Source organism: Anabas testudineus, chromosome 6 (genome assembly GCF_900324465.2).
Source record: "Anabas testudineus chromosome 6, fAnaTes1.2, whole genome shotgun sequence".
NCBI lineage: Eukaryota > Metazoa > Chordata > Actinopteri > Anabantiformes > Anabantidae > Anabas > Anabas testudineus.
The window spans coordinates 20975454-20994268 of record NC_046615.1 but is presented as its reverse complement, the minus strand read 5'-3'; the positions used below and the strand labels follow the sequence as shown (position 1 = coordinate 20994268).

Sequence of the window (18815 nt, the reverse complement as noted above, 5' to 3'; positions counted from 1 at the left end):
GACCCTCCTTCTTGAGTTGCAGCCAAACATTATCTCTCTCACTGGAGACCTAAATTCCACCTTAGACCAGATCTAACAGGGGACATCTAATAAACCATTTTGTTGCTTCATTGCACAGTTGTACTCTCAAGGACACTTAGCCACTAGACCAGAACAGGAGTGACGTGTCCTTCCACTGAAATACCACTGCTCTAGTACTACGACGATGACTTTCTACAGTATAAAGTGCCTGTTAGAAGATCTGAAATAAACAAATCCATGTTTTCTTCATTGTGTTATGAGCAACAGATTATTTCACTAGAAGAATCCAGCTGTCAGAAAAAGGTACCTACAGTTTTCAGAAATGGAAAGTATTTTTTTAAATAGCTAGTAAAGTCTTGTGAATTGGCCTAGCAGCAACGTCTTGAGCAAAGCAGATTAGCAATTATCAAGGATCAAGACAGTTAAGCTTTAGGTTTTGCTTGAACTGAACTAGAAAAACATATTGTTCCACCTCATTGGAAATAATGCACTACCATATAAATATGACTTAAAACTCTTTAAACTCCCTGACTGCACAGTTCTGATCAGTCTGGTTATGTGTCATAAACTATGATTAATGTGCCTTTGGGCATGGCACTTGGCCCACTTCTCCAGCAAAGCTGCCAACAGCACAAAATCATTATAGACGTGAGTATTGGCGAATTAATAATGTGTTACACATTACTCCCTCACAGCTAACTTTCCAAGTCAGTGGTGTGAATAAGAACATGTTCTGCTGTTTTGTAGATACATAAAGGTTTAACAACATAAATAAAAAGAACAAATAAAATCAGGATAATTTAATTTTACACTCAGGACCAGACACTGTTGAAATTGAAGAACTTGCCTATGATCAAACGTGGGACAGTGAGAGACTCAGATGGTGATTCAGTGTCACTGGGGCGGCTGCCATGAAATCCGAATGACAGCATCATGTCTCATCTGAGACAGCCAAACAAACAGCAGCTCGTTACAGCATTAGCTTGGACCGCCTGCTCTGAATGGTGCAGAGGTGACATTGGCTCATAATGTGGAGGAGGGGAGCAGGGGGGGGGGCTGTAAGGTGTTGAATGTTGTCTTTAGATTTCAGCGGTCATGATGTTGAACCAAAGGTACTTGAACTTTGGATGCACTGGCTCTCGAGCATCAAAACAACTCAACCTCGTGATAAGGTACAGCTGGTTCAGATCTGGTTTAGTTAGAGATATGATCCAGATGATGTGACCCACACAGACCACCGTCCCTCATGCTGCCCAATGTCACTAAAGCGCCTGCCCGACCAAGGGTAGGGTAGGGTTAGATACAGGTCATCAGTATGGTTAATAAAATGATGGCAGGTCTATGACAACATGCAAAGAAGCTAATGTGAGATGCAGTGAATCATATGAATAGGTATATTCACTTGTTATCACTTTGAAGGCTTTCAATTTTTGTAAACAATGATAAATAGAAGAGGGAGAAGTCCAGACCCTAGATACTTTGCCTCCTCTACAGACCACAACAATTACTGTAAAGGTTGATGTAATAGTGAAGTTGTCTGTTTTGAAAAGTTGCAAAAACTGTCAAATGCAGTTTGACAGTTAAATTTATATTTACAGTCTTAATACACTGTTTGCACTGATTCCTGGTTTTCTGCATAAATTGATCATGAAATGTGATCTGAGCTTCACTAAAGTCACACAAACGAACAAACTTTCCTTCATTTGGAATGAGTTGCTGTCTCTGGACCCAAGAAATGAAGTTCATAAAGGTATCCATCAGTTGTTCCTGTGGTAACAGGATTTGTATGTCTGTAAAATTTGATGGTTCAAGTAAATTTTTACTGAAACCATCATAACAGTCAGAGGAACCCAATGTGATGTAAAATGATTTAAAGCATTTTCTGTTTTAAATTGAAAAACGAATGATACAAAGATTTTTTTCTTTCAGAGTTTATTTAGTCATTTGATACTTTAATCCAAAGCAACTTCATTCAGGGAGAAGACGTGGAAAGCAAAGTGCTAAATTACACAACTTTAAGCGAATTTAATAAATTTCCATTCAAATCTACCATAACTGTAATAAAAACTGTATGAAATCAGAAAAGGAAAATGTACAATTTATTAAGATATACAGTTGGCATCATTACATCACTGCAGAAAAAACAGGGCAACAAGATGATGTAATTAAAAGAGCACAAATCAGACCTCAAATTAAGTAAAAATATCATATTTATGACATTTAGGAAGGCTACAGTCTCCTTATTAGTCAACATAGATCAGTGATTTTTGACTGGTGTCATTTTTCGCCTGCAACATTTTACTTATATAAATACATCAACTTTTTACTGCTTATCAGCTGTGCATGAAATGTTTTGTGATGTATCAACCCTTTTTTTAATTTACGGCATTTGAAGTCTGTTTTTTATGCACAAATATGCACATAAAACCAGATAGATAGATAGATAGATAGATAGATATTCTTGAATCTACAGTATAATTCATAGAAGAGAGGAGGAAAGTGAGTTTACTTGTTTAGATGAATGAGTCAAATAACCCACTGTGACTTAAACTCGCTCTCTATGCAAAAGCGTAGTTTTGCTTATTGTAGGACATTTTCATTAGGTCCCAAATCTCTGATGTTCTGTTTTTTGGCACAGAACTGCTGGTTGCATCTTTTGCTTGCTTCTCTTTTTTTAATCTTAATTAGTGGTTCAGATAAAAAATACATTGAATATTTATTATTATCTGAACCATAAACCCAATTACTCTATTGTGAACAAAGTGCTATAGTATCACTATGGTTGAATAAATCATTGTTATATGTTATAATTTCAGGCATGAATGACACAATAGGCTTAAATATTTAACAATGGATTTACTCAAAAATAGTAAAGTAGGTGCTCAAACAATGCCAGTGAGCACCACATTGTTCATCATAGCTTCATTTAAGAGGGAACACATCGACTGCCTCACTTCATACAATAACAAGTAGGAGGAATTCATCATTTTCTGTTATTCATATGCTAATGCAAACGTATTCTCTCCAAGAACGCCCTACTCACTTAGCTGTGGGCCCGAGCTGTGTGTGTGCTTGAGTCTACTCTAAAAAATTATCACATCCTAAAACAGCCATGTTGAGTGGCATCTTCACGCTGATCACCAGATAAGAGGTTGAGCTAGATGCTTTGTTCCAGAAACATATGGTAGCCAGATGGGTTGTTGTATGTTGGTGAGACAGCTCTGCAGAAGCCTGAAGTTTGATCAGAGCAGAACTCTGTGATAGTGAAACAACCTCCATAGGGGTGAAAATCTTATGGTGGCAGACAAAATCGTTCACCCTTAGAGACATGATGTCTAATCATATTGGGACCCTAGATGACATAACATTGGCCTCAAGTAATACTGTGAGGAATCTCAGAGTTATCTTTGACCAGCATATCTCCTTTACATTATCCATAAAATCTTGTCTCAAAGTGATGCTGAAAACCTTTGTAACTTCTAAACTTGATTATTGTCATTTATTATTAATATGATGTCCCAATAACTGCTTAAAAAGCAGTTAATAAAGAAAAAGAGTGCAGTTACTGGTCCTACTAACCTGCCCAATGTTTTTGCTGCTTGCTGTTGTTTTGTTTTTTGTTTTTTCTGTTGTTTTGTTTATTTTTTCTGTTCTTTTCTCTCCTTCCACTCGGTGGACCTCCAACCGGTCGAGGCAGATGGCCGCCCACCCTGAGCCTGGTTCTGCTGGAGGTTTCCTCCTCTAAAGGGATTTTTCATTATATTATATTATAGTACAGCATATTATAGTGTAATACAGGTGATTGTATTGTTTTACTTCCATAATATTAATTTCCAGTGTTTATTGTGATTTTAGAAAACACATGAATATTTGGTCAGATTCCTCACTCTGATGTTTAATCACTAGCTCACCATTTCTTTATTCCAGAGGAAAAAACTGTCTAAAATACGACTAATTAATAAAAGTCTGTGTTTTTGGTGAAGAGCCCTCTACATCTACACTTGACATTTCAAATATTTGTTCCTGTGTTTCACACAGCCATTTGTTTCTTTTCATTTTCAAACCTTTGTTAAGTAATCCATTATTGTTAACATTATAACTGTACTGTCAAATGCACTATTAGTCCAGTAATGATGCATAGTGTAGGTAGATTGGAAAGTGAATCCTGATTTCAACACTCTTCTAAAATGAATAGAAATCAATGGCTGCTTTAAAGTTAATATATAATAAAAATAATATTAATACCTGAAAGTAAACTATGATGTGCCATTACAGGGATGGTGAGCAGCCAGTTTACTTTTCACTTCATGAGAAAAGCCTCAAATAAATGTCTCACCCAATAAAAAAAATATTGTTATTACAGTGAGAAAACATTACATTTATCTATTTGATCAAAGTTATTACAGTTTGGAGTGTAATGTCAGATGATTTTGAGCTGCACCAAACTGGATGCTAAAGTCTTTAAAGCTGTAATGCAGCATTGCAGACTATTATACAGTATATGAAGTGTTTATGATAACCAAACAGAAAACAAGTAGATGAAAGAAGTGACGTAAGTAAGGCCTAAAGAGATTCACCTAAACAAAAGTAATTTATAATAATGGAAACTAAATAACAGCGTGTGGATTATTTTTCTACTAATTGACAACTAAGACTAGTAGTGGATTTATTTTCCATATACTGTCACTGCAAAAAAAAAGTTTATTAACATGCTCTTATAATTAGGATAGTTTATTTTTTTATTGTTTAGATGTTTCAAGCTGAAGTGAACTTTAATATCTACTGTATTTTCTCTTATTCCTTGTTAATAAGTTGGTACTTTTTGTCTGTATCACAATCCTACTGTGACATTTCTTCCAGTGACTGGTTAGTCGGTTCATTGTCAGGCTGTTGACAGATCTGTTTGTTTGTGCAGCTTAGCACTGCAGCCTATTCTTTTATGATACCAGAAAACCTGAGTGAAGCCCAAATTTAGCTGACTAACCTTCTCATCTCCTCTTATGGTACAGGCTGCAGGGGAAACAGGGATGTGCTATAATTTTTGTTGTGTATGAACCTTTACGTCCCAGTTTACTGGAGCACATTCAAGCATATGTTAACACAGACTAAGTGCAACATGCAAACTGCACCAAGGAATCATTGAGATTAACAAATGGGTCCTCCTTGCTGTTCTAACAACTAGGGTCCTGTTTAACTATCATAATAATGTGAAACTTAATTGATATCTGATTACCTCTGTCTGCGGAGGTCAGACCGAAGGGAGAGCAACAATATGTTGTTTCCACTGCTGAGAGCAGCTGGGGAACTTGCTCAAGGACACATCGTAAAGCTCAAACCTTAATGTCTTGACTGTGTGTTAATGTCTTTAGTTGCACATGTACTGTAGTTCAGGGCAGGGTACCTGTCATCTCCAGCTTTCACAGCAAATCACAACCAGGAGCTGCAACTAGATTGTGGATTGATTTGATTCAAAATGTTTGAATGAATAATTAGTTAGTGATCCTCATTCTCCATTTCTTTCTCACTCTTATTTCCTGTTGTGCCTCCACCATCAGTAATAGCAGCACGAAGTTTCATCCCAGAATCTAAAACCATGTCCAAACATTGTGAAAATGTCCTTCACAGTTTCCCTTGATGTTGTTTGATTCATCTGATCAACAACACTAAACATTACCTGATATGAAACATTGCAGCTGCTGACCCTGTTTCATCTAGTAAATCACTTAAGTGATTAATCAGTCATCAAAACCGTTACTTGAAGTGTTTAAACATTAAATCATAGAATCAGTCTTGTCTTTTCTGCAAACTCTTCTGCTTATCAAGTGCACCTCAGGTCCCCCCATGAAGCTTTAGAAATTCTGGCACGATGCTGGCCACAACTGTTAAGCATGTGTTTGCAGGGATGTTTTAAATTCATTACTGAATAATTTATCTCATTTCAGAAAATCTGAACGTGGGTATCAGCAGAGAGGGAATTCTAGCTGGTCCTTCAGGTGAAGAGGAGAGGCGCACATTTCTCAGACGATGCTGCCTTTCATCCCGTTCCACCGGGTTAAAATGTGAGTAGCAGTTCACTGAATATTTAGTCACACTGGGAGCTCTTTCAACCCTTCAAATTATTGGTTATGAAATATTCAGACCTTTCCTCTGTGGGGACGGAGCAGAAACACAGCGGGAACCTCGACTGCTGATTGGGTGAGTTTGCCTTTAGTTCATGCTGTAACTCTGCATTCACCTTTCACGCTGACAAGGCTGACATTAATGGATACCCTTCACGCCTTTCAAGCATGTAATTATGGTGCAGGCAGTTAGAAAATACAGTAATTGGTGGTTTAGAGAGTGGGGCATTGTAACTGACTGTTATATGTTACCTGTAATAAAAATAACATTGAAACAAGTGGAGCTTGAAATTAGGTTCTATGTGACCTTTTAATCAAAATTTAGTTATTCATGATTTGAAGGAAGATCAGTTTATGTTTATTTGGTGTTATAAGTTTGTTTTTGAAAGCAACTTGTGGGGATTAAATGTTTCAAAAAGATAAATAAAGTACACGAAGTAACAACATTACCAGCTGGTAAGTCAATCTTGAAACCTCCAAAGCATAACTTGCTGGGTAGAAAAGAAACTGAAATCCAAGCCTAAAAATTGCTGTTTGGGCATCAAATGTATGTATTATTAAACAGACAAACAGCATTTTAGGAAGTGACTGCATCATTACAGAAGAAATCTTCCAACAGCCTTGAACTTAACAAAGGTCAGCTCACACACACATTAGTGAGTGAATAGAACTTGATTCTGCAATAATCAGTAAACCAGTGGTTCCCAGGCCTTTGGGCTGTTGATAGTGTCTGTTTGTAACCTGTTGTCAGCTGCACATTTTAATCTGCTTGCAGCTTTTTTAACAGAATTGCTCCACTGATTAACTTTTTTATTCAACCTTTATTTAACCAGGCTGTATTGAAAGTAGGGAGACCAAGATGAAACACAAATATACAATAAAATCTGGTCTTTGTAAACAGGACAACAGCCAAATATCTCATTTCCCTTCTCTTTCAGTTCACAATAACTGTGCATTCTGTGCATTGCAACTACAAACAACCCAGTTACTCTTTGCTTCGATGACTCCTAACAACATTAATGCTAAATATTACACATCTTAACTTTCTTCCTAAAATTGGCCTGGACCTTCTTTTGTATAGACTTCCAGCAGTGTTTGCTCCTGTTCCTGACACTCTGAAAATAAAGACTGAATCTAAAACTGTAACATTTGCACCAGTTGTCAGGAGCTCATGCTGTCAGTACAGCCTGTTCACTACAGCTGGAAAGTTTCTCAGCATTCAGAATAACCTCCCTGTGTGTTTTGGATGCTACAGGATGTGTTGGATCCCAAAACAAACTCGTAAACATTCTTCATTCATTCATTTTTTCCATCCATGTATTCAGATAGGGCTTAACAGTCACTCTGTTGGGAGGCAGTCAGGTTAGGCTACCTGCTGTGGCGTTGTCTGCAGATATCATTCATCCAATGATCATTCACTCTGCCTCCTATTCTGCAGTGCTGCTGAACTGTGTCACCTCCGTGTCCGTGCCCTTGTTTACTTTTGTGCCAGTCATTTAGATTACAGCTCTGTTTTCAGTCTTAGCATGATATTAAAGCTCATTGTCCTCTATTCAGCAGCAGCCAGTTGCAACCATTCATACACCCACTGAGTGACATAATCCATCACAGTAAACATAAAGCTGCTGTTGTTGTTTGGTTGGACTTTTGTTTTTATCATCTTTTCAGCTGGTGTCTTCATTATCGGTGATGCATTATATTTCCTGTCAATCACTTAAAGAAATGAAGTCTCAGTAACATGTCACTTTACAAACTCTGTTCCCTCAATTTTGTCATTTTATTTACGCTGCCTTTGTTAGTTGGGGCAGTTACAACAATGACAAATGACAAGAAATCACAATACCACCTAGTGCATAGTTAATCACTCAGGGGGAAATGCAAATGCAAGACACAATAAATCACCGAAATAAATGCTTATTAAACAGCTCACTTCGCCAGAGCTGTTGCTCCCGACAGATTTTTGTATCCAAGGTTTCAGGAACACCTTAGTCTGAATTCTAATTCTGGGCCTGAATCAAATCAAACAACCAACACAAAAACAGCATTGTCACAACAATAAATAATTAAGAGAGATGAATAATTACTGCAATGGGAATCAATTCCAATTCAAAGTTTCTGACAAGCTAATGGATGGAGCTGAAGTTGGGTTGTAGTGTTGATGTAAACCGCTGCCAGACGCTGGAGATCTAGAAAAAAATCTCAGTGCGGCTGCTGCTACGCCACTACGTTCCCTATGTGATTGGAAATCTCATGATGTATGAGAGAAATGAGGGAATGTATTGACTTTTTTACGCTGCACAATCATCACTCTTATTGCACACCTCAGGCTCTGCCATTAATCATTCATTGCATCAGGTTTTGAATTCATGTTATTTTCATTTCTGTTGGGTGAAGAACACTTGCTTTCCTAATACCACAATGTAAAAAAATACTTTATTACATTAGAAATCCAGCTGAAATAAATGGGAGTGCAGTTATTATTATTTTTTAATTATGCAAACAGCAAATTTATTGTAGCTGGTTAAAACTGAACTTTAGCACAAAACTAGGTGTCGTTCCTCCTCCAGAGTAATGAGATTATTAGTAAGCTTCAACAAACAAAAAGTACATTATTCTATATTATATAAAATGTATTTTTTGTTTTAAATAAAATCATCTCTTAAACATTTAAACTGTGACAGGATACCCAGTCAGACATGAAAACCATGTCTGGTCAGGCCAAATGAACTGGAAAACTCTGGTTTCAACTTTTACAGTGCACTGTACATTAGTGGAGTAGCATAACATAAAAATGCTAAATGAAGAAAATATTGCATTTATGTGCAGAAGCAGAATAAATTTGCTGACTTTTTACCACTGGCTGTTTTTGTAAAAACTGAACAAAGTACTCTGGAAACTTTAAAATCCATTCAGTGGCAACATGAATCAGACCAAAACATTACAAGTAACTGTGGATGTTACTCATTGTGTATTAGGCTGCGAGGCTTGCCATGCACCAAGTTGTCATAGCTCTAACTTTGTTTGGCAGCTAAATATGATAAGAGCTGCTTTCTAATGCATCCCAGATGGAGGAAATAGTAATTTGCATCTGTTATCAGTGAGACAAGACGGGGCTGTGCTTGAGAAAATTCAATCTCTTTCTCTCTCCTCACCCTCCTCCCCTAACTCCTGTTTTTGCGATAGTCGAAAGTGTCATCTATCGACCTCAAATCACTCTCAGAGCAACTTGAACTTTTAACAGTTAATTAAGACTTGTTCTGACACAGTCAGAGTTGATTTCTCAGGCAGGAAATCCATATTCATATTTCAGAGAGAAGGTCATGCTGCACAACGGCAAGAGACCAGTCACCCATGGATGTCTTTGAACAGGACTTTGCTTTGCCTCATCAATTTCTAATTGATTTATTCATCTATTCATGAATTAGCTTAGCTTGTCTGCAAAGCACACATGAATATCTAAAGTATACATCATTTCTCTGGTGTATAATTGCATTCCCTTGTTGTATCAGCAGTCAGCTGACTGTCAGTCATCATCATGGCTGCTAATGTTTGCTGCTCAGACAAGCTGACAGGAACTTTTTCCTTTAATTAAGTTGCTACAGAGAAAAGGGTGTTGGAAATTTGAAATTTGAAATTGAAATAATGGCTTTAATCAGGCGTGTTGATCGGGGCATCGATAGGTCTGCTCAGCACTAAAGCCTGTTTTCTGTCTGAGCATTTGAAGTTGCTTTAGGCTCCTGACATTTTCAAGTCTTATTGAGTTATTTTCCTTCCAGTGATGTTAGTCTGTAGTACGAGCAGCACCGGCTTAATAAAAGTAATTATTATCTCACTTTACATTTTGTTTTTCCAAGAAAAACACTTGTGTGATGTTCAATTTAAACTAAAAGAACTTAAGGACAGCACTGTTTTGAGCAAATTGCTAACATTAGCATGCTAATATGCTGACACACACAGCGTGTAGTGGAGGTGCTACATTTCTATAGCACGGTAATAGTAGGAATAGTAGAAGGATCTGGTTTTCAAGTATCCAACACGCTCACTCCCTCTAAAAGTTTTAATCTCAAATGACAATAAAAAAACTATTATAATGTTTTTAAGGACCATAAAAGTGTTTCTGCATATTTAAACCTGTTAAATCCAAATTGCACTTACTTGACATTACTGCTGACAGTTTTCAGTACCAAGCCTTTATGCACTGATTTTTATCAACCGTATGGGTTTCAGCTCATTCCACAACATTAACATTCACTTGCAGTGACCCAGATGTGCTCTAGAAAGATAATCCATCTCACTGCACATCATAAAGCTTTATTTACCATACAATACTGTTACTCTCCAGTGCATGCTAATGGTGTTTATAACAGCCGTGCATTAACATCTAATATTTGAATTCAGCATATTTTAATGCAAAAAATATATTTGATTTTAAATTCTCACAACATATTTTTTCACCCCGTTACACAAGTTCATTGCTCTGCTTTGCTGACTCTGATATTAGATGGCAATGTGTCCTTGCAAATGCATCATGAAGGGCAGTTTTTTAGTTCATCTGAGCTGACGAGAAGAAAATATAGGAAGTAAAAGTGACTGGTTCTTTGGATTAATGAAATGTCTGTGTCAAAGTAAGTTTCTGCAAATTAACAAAAACATGTGGCTGCTTAGAAGGTAGGAAGTCAATCTAAAAACTAAAGGTAATGTTCAGTAAAACAACAATAAATCAATACATGCAGATATATAAATTAGTATAAATGAAAGGAAAGAGACTGGAACACCTCAAGATGAAAAATCACTAGTCAATACTTCATGTTAAAATTGTAAAACTATGAAATCCCAGAAAAGTCGATGTGAATAAATCCTAACACTGGAACCAACTGTACTTTTAGAAAGAGGAAATATGAAATTAATCAATCTTCAGAATATTATCTAGAAGAATTAACAGGTAATCAGTTTTAAAACACTGTGTATGAAGGCACCAGCCTCCTCTCTGTCCTTCAGGTTTTATTTCACATTTGAAATGGGACATGGATAAAAACCCAATGTGCTGATCATGAAGATCTGCGCGCTGAACCTCCTCAGCAGTGCATAAATACATTGTGAAAACAATAAAGATGATGTGATGGTATAAATTTCAGATCTACTCAGAGTCTCCATCTGGGAAAACTCGTCTACCAAATTGGTTTGTTTGTTCTTGAGGCTGATAAACAGGCCATCAGACAGAGCGTTGTAAAACACGCACAAATAGAGACAAGACAAAGACACTTGAGTTCCCAGTAAGAGCTGGACAGATGTTTCAGGGTTCCCGTTTTAATTTCCTCTTCATATCAAAGCTGCTGCACTTGAATTAGGCGAAAGCTTACAGGAGTGTTGTAACAGCAGGGACTTTGTGTTGGCGCGCGGTGTTACATGGTGTGATCTGAATGATTTAGGGCGCTTACATTTTAAAACAGCTGCAGCACATTTTCAGATAGCCAAACACAACATCGAGAGCATGTCACGCCTTCAGCACGAGCGCAGCGTCTCTAATTCTACCATTAATCTGTTTTTCATGCTGGATTAGAACAAATATCACATGAGGACATGGCAGCACGGAGAATATGTGTAATCTACATTTAAAGGCACTTGAAGACTAATTACAATTGCAAATTGGCAACTTGACTCCTGGCTCTCTCTCAGCACAGAACCAGTTAGAACTTCTCATTAAAGGCACCATCCACTCAAAATGTTCAATACTCAAAGTGTCACTAAGGGCAGTTTGATGTTCTGCTTCTTTTTAGTTTCTGTAGCTTGGACAATGTTGCACAGCTCAGCTTTAATATGTCAATAAATTAGCTATATTATAGATATAATATGGAGTTTTCAGCTGCCTTCATATTCTGGACATATGGGTATTAGAGGCAAATATAACAGAGGTTGAATTTAAAGTTTAATGAGAAGAATTGTCAATTATGTTAAAAAATGTCTTTATTGACTGACAGAAGTCAGTCAGTTTTTAAATTTGTCCTTGTGGAGCAGTTGTGCGTATTCAGTTTGCTCAGTTGTTTGTTTTCTTACTGTCTGAATCCATATGTTGTTTGAGACAAGGGGATCTCCAAACTGTATTTGGAGATAAAGATAAAATAAATTTAATTAAATACTTAACATTTGGTTGTAAATCCCTAGTTTTCAGTAACTGCATCAAGACTGTGACTCAGTGATTTCACCAGATTGTTGATATCTTCTTTAGATATACTCAACTTCAGTTTTTTTTGTTTTGTTTTTAGTTTTTACTGCAGTTTTCTCCCTTCATTAGTGTTAAGAACTGTTAAAAGACTTGTCCAGTTGAAACCCTTCCACCTTTTTTCCTCTGATGGTGCCCTTCATGAGCAAATCTTTTCATCCTCCACACTTTGGCCTTTCCATGATTTTGGTAGAGATAAATCTTGGTCTCAGAACATTTGTGTACTCTCATGTGTAACAGATTTCCTCAGATTCAAAATGACTTGATTTTTATTCCATACACAGCTTCTTTACTTTCATGTTGGTTTTTATCCCTTTTAGCAACATATTTAGTCTTCAGTGATTGAAGTTACTCCCAAAAGAGCTCTGGATGTTTTAGGGAAAAACTCATCTCCTCCTTTTCTTTGTGAATGTCAGATTGTCTGATTCAGAAGCTCGGAAAAGCCTTTAGACGCAGTCTTCACTATATTTCACATCAAAAAGCTCCAGGGGGGTGGGAGTTTCCAGATACTGTTCATTGACCACTTGACTTCAAATCATTTCATTTGAAGCAAACTGATCATTTACAGAGTTTTTGAAATCGAGATATCTGAATTGAAATCTACGTCTTTCCCCTCTTAACCAGACGTCAGCTGTGATCAGTGATTGTTCTTTGTCAACTGTAACACTCGCGATGGAAATTATAATTATTATTATTACATCTGTACCATTATGGCTTATGAAGAAGATCTGCTGCTGCCTGTTGAGCTGCTTGAAGTCTGAACGAGGACCTACACAAATCAGATTGCATTCGCTATAATTAAACAACAGTTGTCAGAAAATATTTACGTTTTACCCAAACTGAGATCCAGTTAAAATATAAACATAAGTCACACAAAGGTTTCAGATAAAACAATACAACGAAAACAGATACATATACACTAACAGAAAAAGGCTGAAATAATCTAAGAAAGGCTTTCAGTGTAAAAAACTAACTTTAGCTAAGAAGACAAAGAAACAGAAAACAAAAATATTGAATTTACAGGAAGATATTTGACTGTGTACAAAATGAATGTTGTGTGGATGGAGAGATTTGTAAAAATGAAACATGGTTAATGTCTTGTATCATAGAGGTTGAACTGACTACATGTGGACCGGGTTGTGCAGCTGTCTTGTGATGTGTTGCCTCTTTAAGGCAAAGAGAGAGAGAGAGAGAGAGAGCGAGGGAGAGGTGGTGGGGGTGGCGTAGAGGGAGGTAGAGAGACAAGTGAGAGCCAATAGGAGGCAGTGGGTGCAGGCACACTCTGTTTGTGACACCTTGTGGTGGAGAGTGAGGGGGTGGCAGAGATGGAGAGAGAGGGGGGCACCACTGGATAGAGAGAGAGAGAGAGAGAGAGAGATCAAAGCAAAGGAAGAGACAGAGGAGGAGAAACAAGGATGAGAGATAGCAGCGCTGCAGTGAGCGTGAGCACCCTGCCTGCCTTCGCAACGAGTGTTTACTCCACTTTTCCTGAGAGCCGGTTATCCTCCCTCTGCGTGAGTCATGGAAGTGATTTAGGTGAGTGGCTCGGCACGGAGCAGCAGCAGCACCGAGCCAGAGATCTGTTCAGTGCATCTGTGCTGTGGGCAGGTAAGATCCCTCTGAATCGCTCTGGGTGTAAATCTTACAGTTTCTTCTTTCTCTATTCTGTCTCCTGAGAAGAGGAACAAACAACTTCCGCAGAGTTTGGGTTCTGTTTATTTTACCTCCACCTCTCTATTCCCCAAACTCCCCTCAGATACCTTCCTTCATGTCTCCTCTCAGTGGACGGATACTTTGCGCTCATGCAGGCAGTACAGTAGGACTGTGTGTGAAGTGTAAAAGCATGCTGCAGTTTCTCTTTGACAGTCTGAGCAGTATTTAGTGTCTCTGTATTGACAAGCGGGCTCAGTGGGGCCGAGGGCTGGAAGAGGATGAGAGGGAGATGAGTCAAATCTCTGCTTGAGGGACTAGGAGGGTAACAGCATCAGCAGTGATGATCCTGATTTGTATGGGAGCAGAGACAGAAAAAAGATAATCCTGCTCAAATAAACACTGGCTGCTTGTCAGTGAGTTCACTGCATTTCTCTGTTTTACTTATTTCCCAACACAGCTCATTTAAAATGTGTCTCCTGTGCATGAGGATGAACCGGGAAGTGGATCTTTTGCCGGGTATCTTTTCACGCTGACTGAGGTGTGTGGTCTGTGGTTTTTGAAGGCATAGAAGGCAGGTGATCAGATATTTGTGGCTCAGCCCTCCCGAGTGACAGCTGAGCTAGATCACAGCTTTCATCATGACTCAAGCTGGTAAACTGCAGCTCCGCTTGTGACACAAATCCCCGTCCCCTCAGCGATGTGAGAATAACCTGCCTTCATCTCACGGTTGGATTAGTGTGATTTACTGTTGCTACCCCTTAGCCCAGAGTGTTTGTGTGGGGTTTGACCTATAATGGCACCTAATGGCATCGTACGTTATTTCCAAGAGGACACTGTCAAATGAGTCGCCGTCGCCAGCTATATTCACTTGTAATATGACAGTTGTTATTAATGTTGGCTCTCCTTGTGACCCCATCAAAGCTACTACTGGCAGAAGTGCTGACAAGAATTAATGGACCCCTTAAAATTAGAAAATACATTTATTGCGACCTGGATTTACTGTTGGTGAGGACCTCCATCACGCTCTCTCTGTAAAGGATATTTCTGTCTCTGTGGGCTCACACAATAGTCCTGAACAGAGGCCGTGAGTGAATGAACTAAATATTAGGGTTATGGTCTGATATTGATCTTCTCCCCCTTTCTCCACATCCTTGTTGTCTTACAGCTTTAAAACCCTTTTCATCGATTTGTCTTCGTCTCTTTACCTGCATCCCTTCTGTTGTGATGGGTATAGATTTAATACAGGGAATCAATAAAGAAAAATGGCTTTTACCTGGACTGACATGATCCATGCACTTTTTGGAAACAGGAAGACTTTCTCACGTGTTGCCAGATTCAACGTAGTGATTTTCTGGGCTCTCCAATTCCTTGAGCAGCGTATTTTAAATTCAAGACATTATATTAAAGTTTCAGTATTGCAGCAGGGTGAAATAAGTCACGCTCAAGAATCAATAAACAGACAGAAACAATGCGAGGGGGAAGCAGTACAGATAGTAAAGCAATTTAACAGCCTGTGCAGATGCAGGAGGAATAAAATCAGTGTCATTTTGTTAAAGCCAAAACTATTGAACAAGCACAAAACTAAATTGAACAAATAAATATTTTAGAGTGTGCAGAGGCAGGAGCAAGCCCTGATTTCATGTGCCCTTATTTCAAAAGCACACTGTTTTCTTTAGAGAACACACAAAAGAAGCAGTTTTAATGGATTGTTACTTGACTTTCAAATAAATCTCTTTTCACGTCCTATGAATTGAGTTTACACTGATTTAATGTGGCGGTATTGGCACCTTATATTAATTTTGACAATATGTGACTGGGTATCAGTCATGATCTTACCAATCAGCATTAAATACAGTTTCTTTGCCTTTGTCGTGAAAATATTACTTGTTGTTTTCAGCAGCACACACATCTCTGCTGTAATGTTATCAAAAATAAAAGTTATAATCAGCTTAAGGACAGAAAGATCCCATCTAAACTGTTTGTACTATATTTGAAAAGAAACCTTATAGTGTAACATGTGTTTTTAAACAACTGAATGTAAATGGAAAGTCACAAAATGTTCAGTCTCAGTTGAATACTAAGACATTTGTTGTTAGTAAACCACCAGAAGAATCTGGCTTTCGGTCTGAGTCATTTTATATCACATTTATCCATATAACACATTTATCCTCCAGCTGGGATGGACGTTCTAGTTAGTGATGAGAAGCACAAGCAAAAACACACAAGTTGAAAGCAGCGTTCAAAGGTCACAAATTTGTGGATAACTAATTTAAAAAAATGGTCAAAAAGAACCTTGTAGCTCTGAAAATACCCGTCAACTTCTCAAACAATTGAGAATGTGTTTTCTTAGTTTTTTGGCTTTCGCTGTCCCCTTTTCATTTTTCCCTTCAACAAAATAAAGTGTGAAAAATATGGCAGGTGGGTGGACTGCCTACTTTAAAACAAGTGAGCGAAGTCTACACGGCCATCTGCTCGCGCCAGAATTTTCTTTTAATCTAAGCGGCAGCTTCGCAAGAACCAGACTCTCTCTCACTCCTGCAATTTAGCATCTTGTATTAAGAGGGAGCAAAACACACAGCATAACATGCTACTTACATCAAATCCAAGTTGAAATCCAAGCGTGGCTTCGGTGCCATATAACAGATGCTGAATTTGACCAATTAAATACTGAGTGTTGACACTTCCTGGGCGGCTGTTCCCTCTTTTATTTTTAGAAACTTTCTTTGTCTTATTGAAGTCGATAAACATTTAGTACACAACAGATGTTGTTGTCACACACAGATTTAAACTTACTGCACGATGCAACTTTTCTTTTATTTAAAAATGACTTATTCTAGATACTTCATAGACAGTGGTTCATCATGTTTTAGGTGGCCTGTAAAACTTTTCTATGAATGGAAAAGAAACATCCTGAAGATACACCATACATGGACATTTAATACACACACAAATGCAAATGTACTAAAACGTGTATGTTAGATGATAGAAAGTGGGTCAACTTTGGCATTAACAACACTGTTTTGTGGATAATGAACCTGTGTCATCTTCTGTGTAAATGCAGATGTTGTGTTTTAGTGTTTTTACTGCAGGATGTTGTGTTCGTGAGAGTCTGACTGAACATGCAATCCTTCGTCTCAAATGGCCAGACAGTTCATTAGAGAATGTGTGGGTGAAAATGCATTACAGTCTTTTGAATTATAAAACACAATGCGTCACCTTACATTGTTTTTCTTATTGTGTTTTTCTCCAGGCTGTTTCATTTTATGATTGAGGCTTCATGCAAAACCACAGAGTGAACGGAAGAAACCTTCCCACAAGCGACAAACAACCTGGTCACAGCAGCAGTCAGGTAAGAGTTCAGATGGTCGACATTTTTATTTAATTTGATTTATTTCAGGGTTCTTTAGTCAATATGTTGTAATTGTAACACACAGGAAAATAAGACATTCAGCCTAAAATGCCAAAACACAAAACAATCAGCACAGTCAGGTAAAATAGTCACTATATAAGTCACAACAGAACAAAGAGGTTGGATCCTTTATTTGTTTCTCTACCTAATACATCACACTCCTACTGATATATGTTCAGTAATACAACTAAATTAAAATCCAGAATAAGAGACAAATCTGAATATTCTGTGTAATCATTATCATTAATACAAAGAAAATACATTTTGATTATAATAAAAATAAACCACTCTCCTATTGTTTTGAGAGAGCACCCTAATGACTGCAATTTGTATAAACACTATATTAAAGGAGCCAGAGACTTAAGGACAGACCCAGTACATAGTGAATGAGTAAGATTACAAGAGAACTGGGAGCACTTCAACAACATCACTATAACTGTGTGCCAACCTAGGCTCAGGTGGGCTCTGAGCTCAGTGCTTCAGATTTGGACGAGGCCCAAACCTGCACATGAGGATGAGGAATTAAATGACTGCTTCTAAAGCATCACCCCACCAGGAATCAGAAAATGTCTTCCCCAGTTCAGTGTAATCTTGTCTAGTGTTGTAGGTTGTATATGAATGAAGTGTGGCCTTTCAGTATGTCTAACACAGGGAGCAGCTCGTCTCTGCCTGACAGAAGTTAGTGAGGCCTGTTTTACAGATTCTGGACTGAGCTCTGTGCACATCCACACAGAAAACCCCCTAAATTATAGGGAGGGAACACATGATTATCTCTAACTGGGTGGCTAAAGCTGTTGAGAACCATTTCATTTGTTGCTTAAATTGTTTACAAGCTGCAGTTTAGAGAGAGTCGAAGTGCAGAATTCAGTCTTAATATGGTCACCAGCTATCATGTGGTTCACTGAGCCGTAATACAATCTGATAGCAGCCTAACAATAAGGTAACAGTTTGGAGGAAATCTGACACATTTTCGTTCCCTCTGTAACAAATTCTTGCTAATTTGTGTTGTTTTGCTTCTGAAACGAAAGACGACATCAGACGGACAGATATAAGACGTTTACTTTAATGAGCGGCGTCCTCATGAGCTGCTCCACCTCTGAAGGTCACACTTTACTCGAGTTTGACTAATTTCACAATGTGAAGCATTTTCTCACACTGTTGTCAAATTTGTTGTGATCACACATTTTATCTGTTGCCACAAATGCGTCTTGTCATCCCAACGACTGCAGCACCACTTGTCAGTTTGTGTCATAATTTCACCCAAATCCAACACAATGTGAGATCTACGGTCACTCTTTGTGCTCAAATTCAGAGTTAAGCTTAAAAAAAACTCTGTTTATACAAAATCTTTGGATTTGCTGTGATTAACTTAACTGAGGTTATTGTCCCCAGA

The 18815-nt window shown here is 38.0% G+C and overlaps 1 protein-coding gene across 1 annotated transcript in view; it reads left to right on the top strand.

Moving 5' to 3' along the window:
- The first annotated feature begins 13784 nt into the window (after positions 1 to 13784).
- Positions 13785 to 18815, top strand: part of LOC113166230 (alpha-1,3-mannosyl-glycoprotein 4-beta-N-acetylglucosaminyltransferase C-like) — a 30205-nt gene continuing 25174 nt past the window's right edge. Inside the window, exons 1-2 of the mRNA XM_026366263.1 lie at positions 13785 to 13968; positions 17264 to 17362. The gene's annotated coding sequence lies outside the window, so the exon portion shown is untranslated. The remainder of the gene's footprint in view (positions 13969 to 17263; positions 17363 to 18815) is intronic.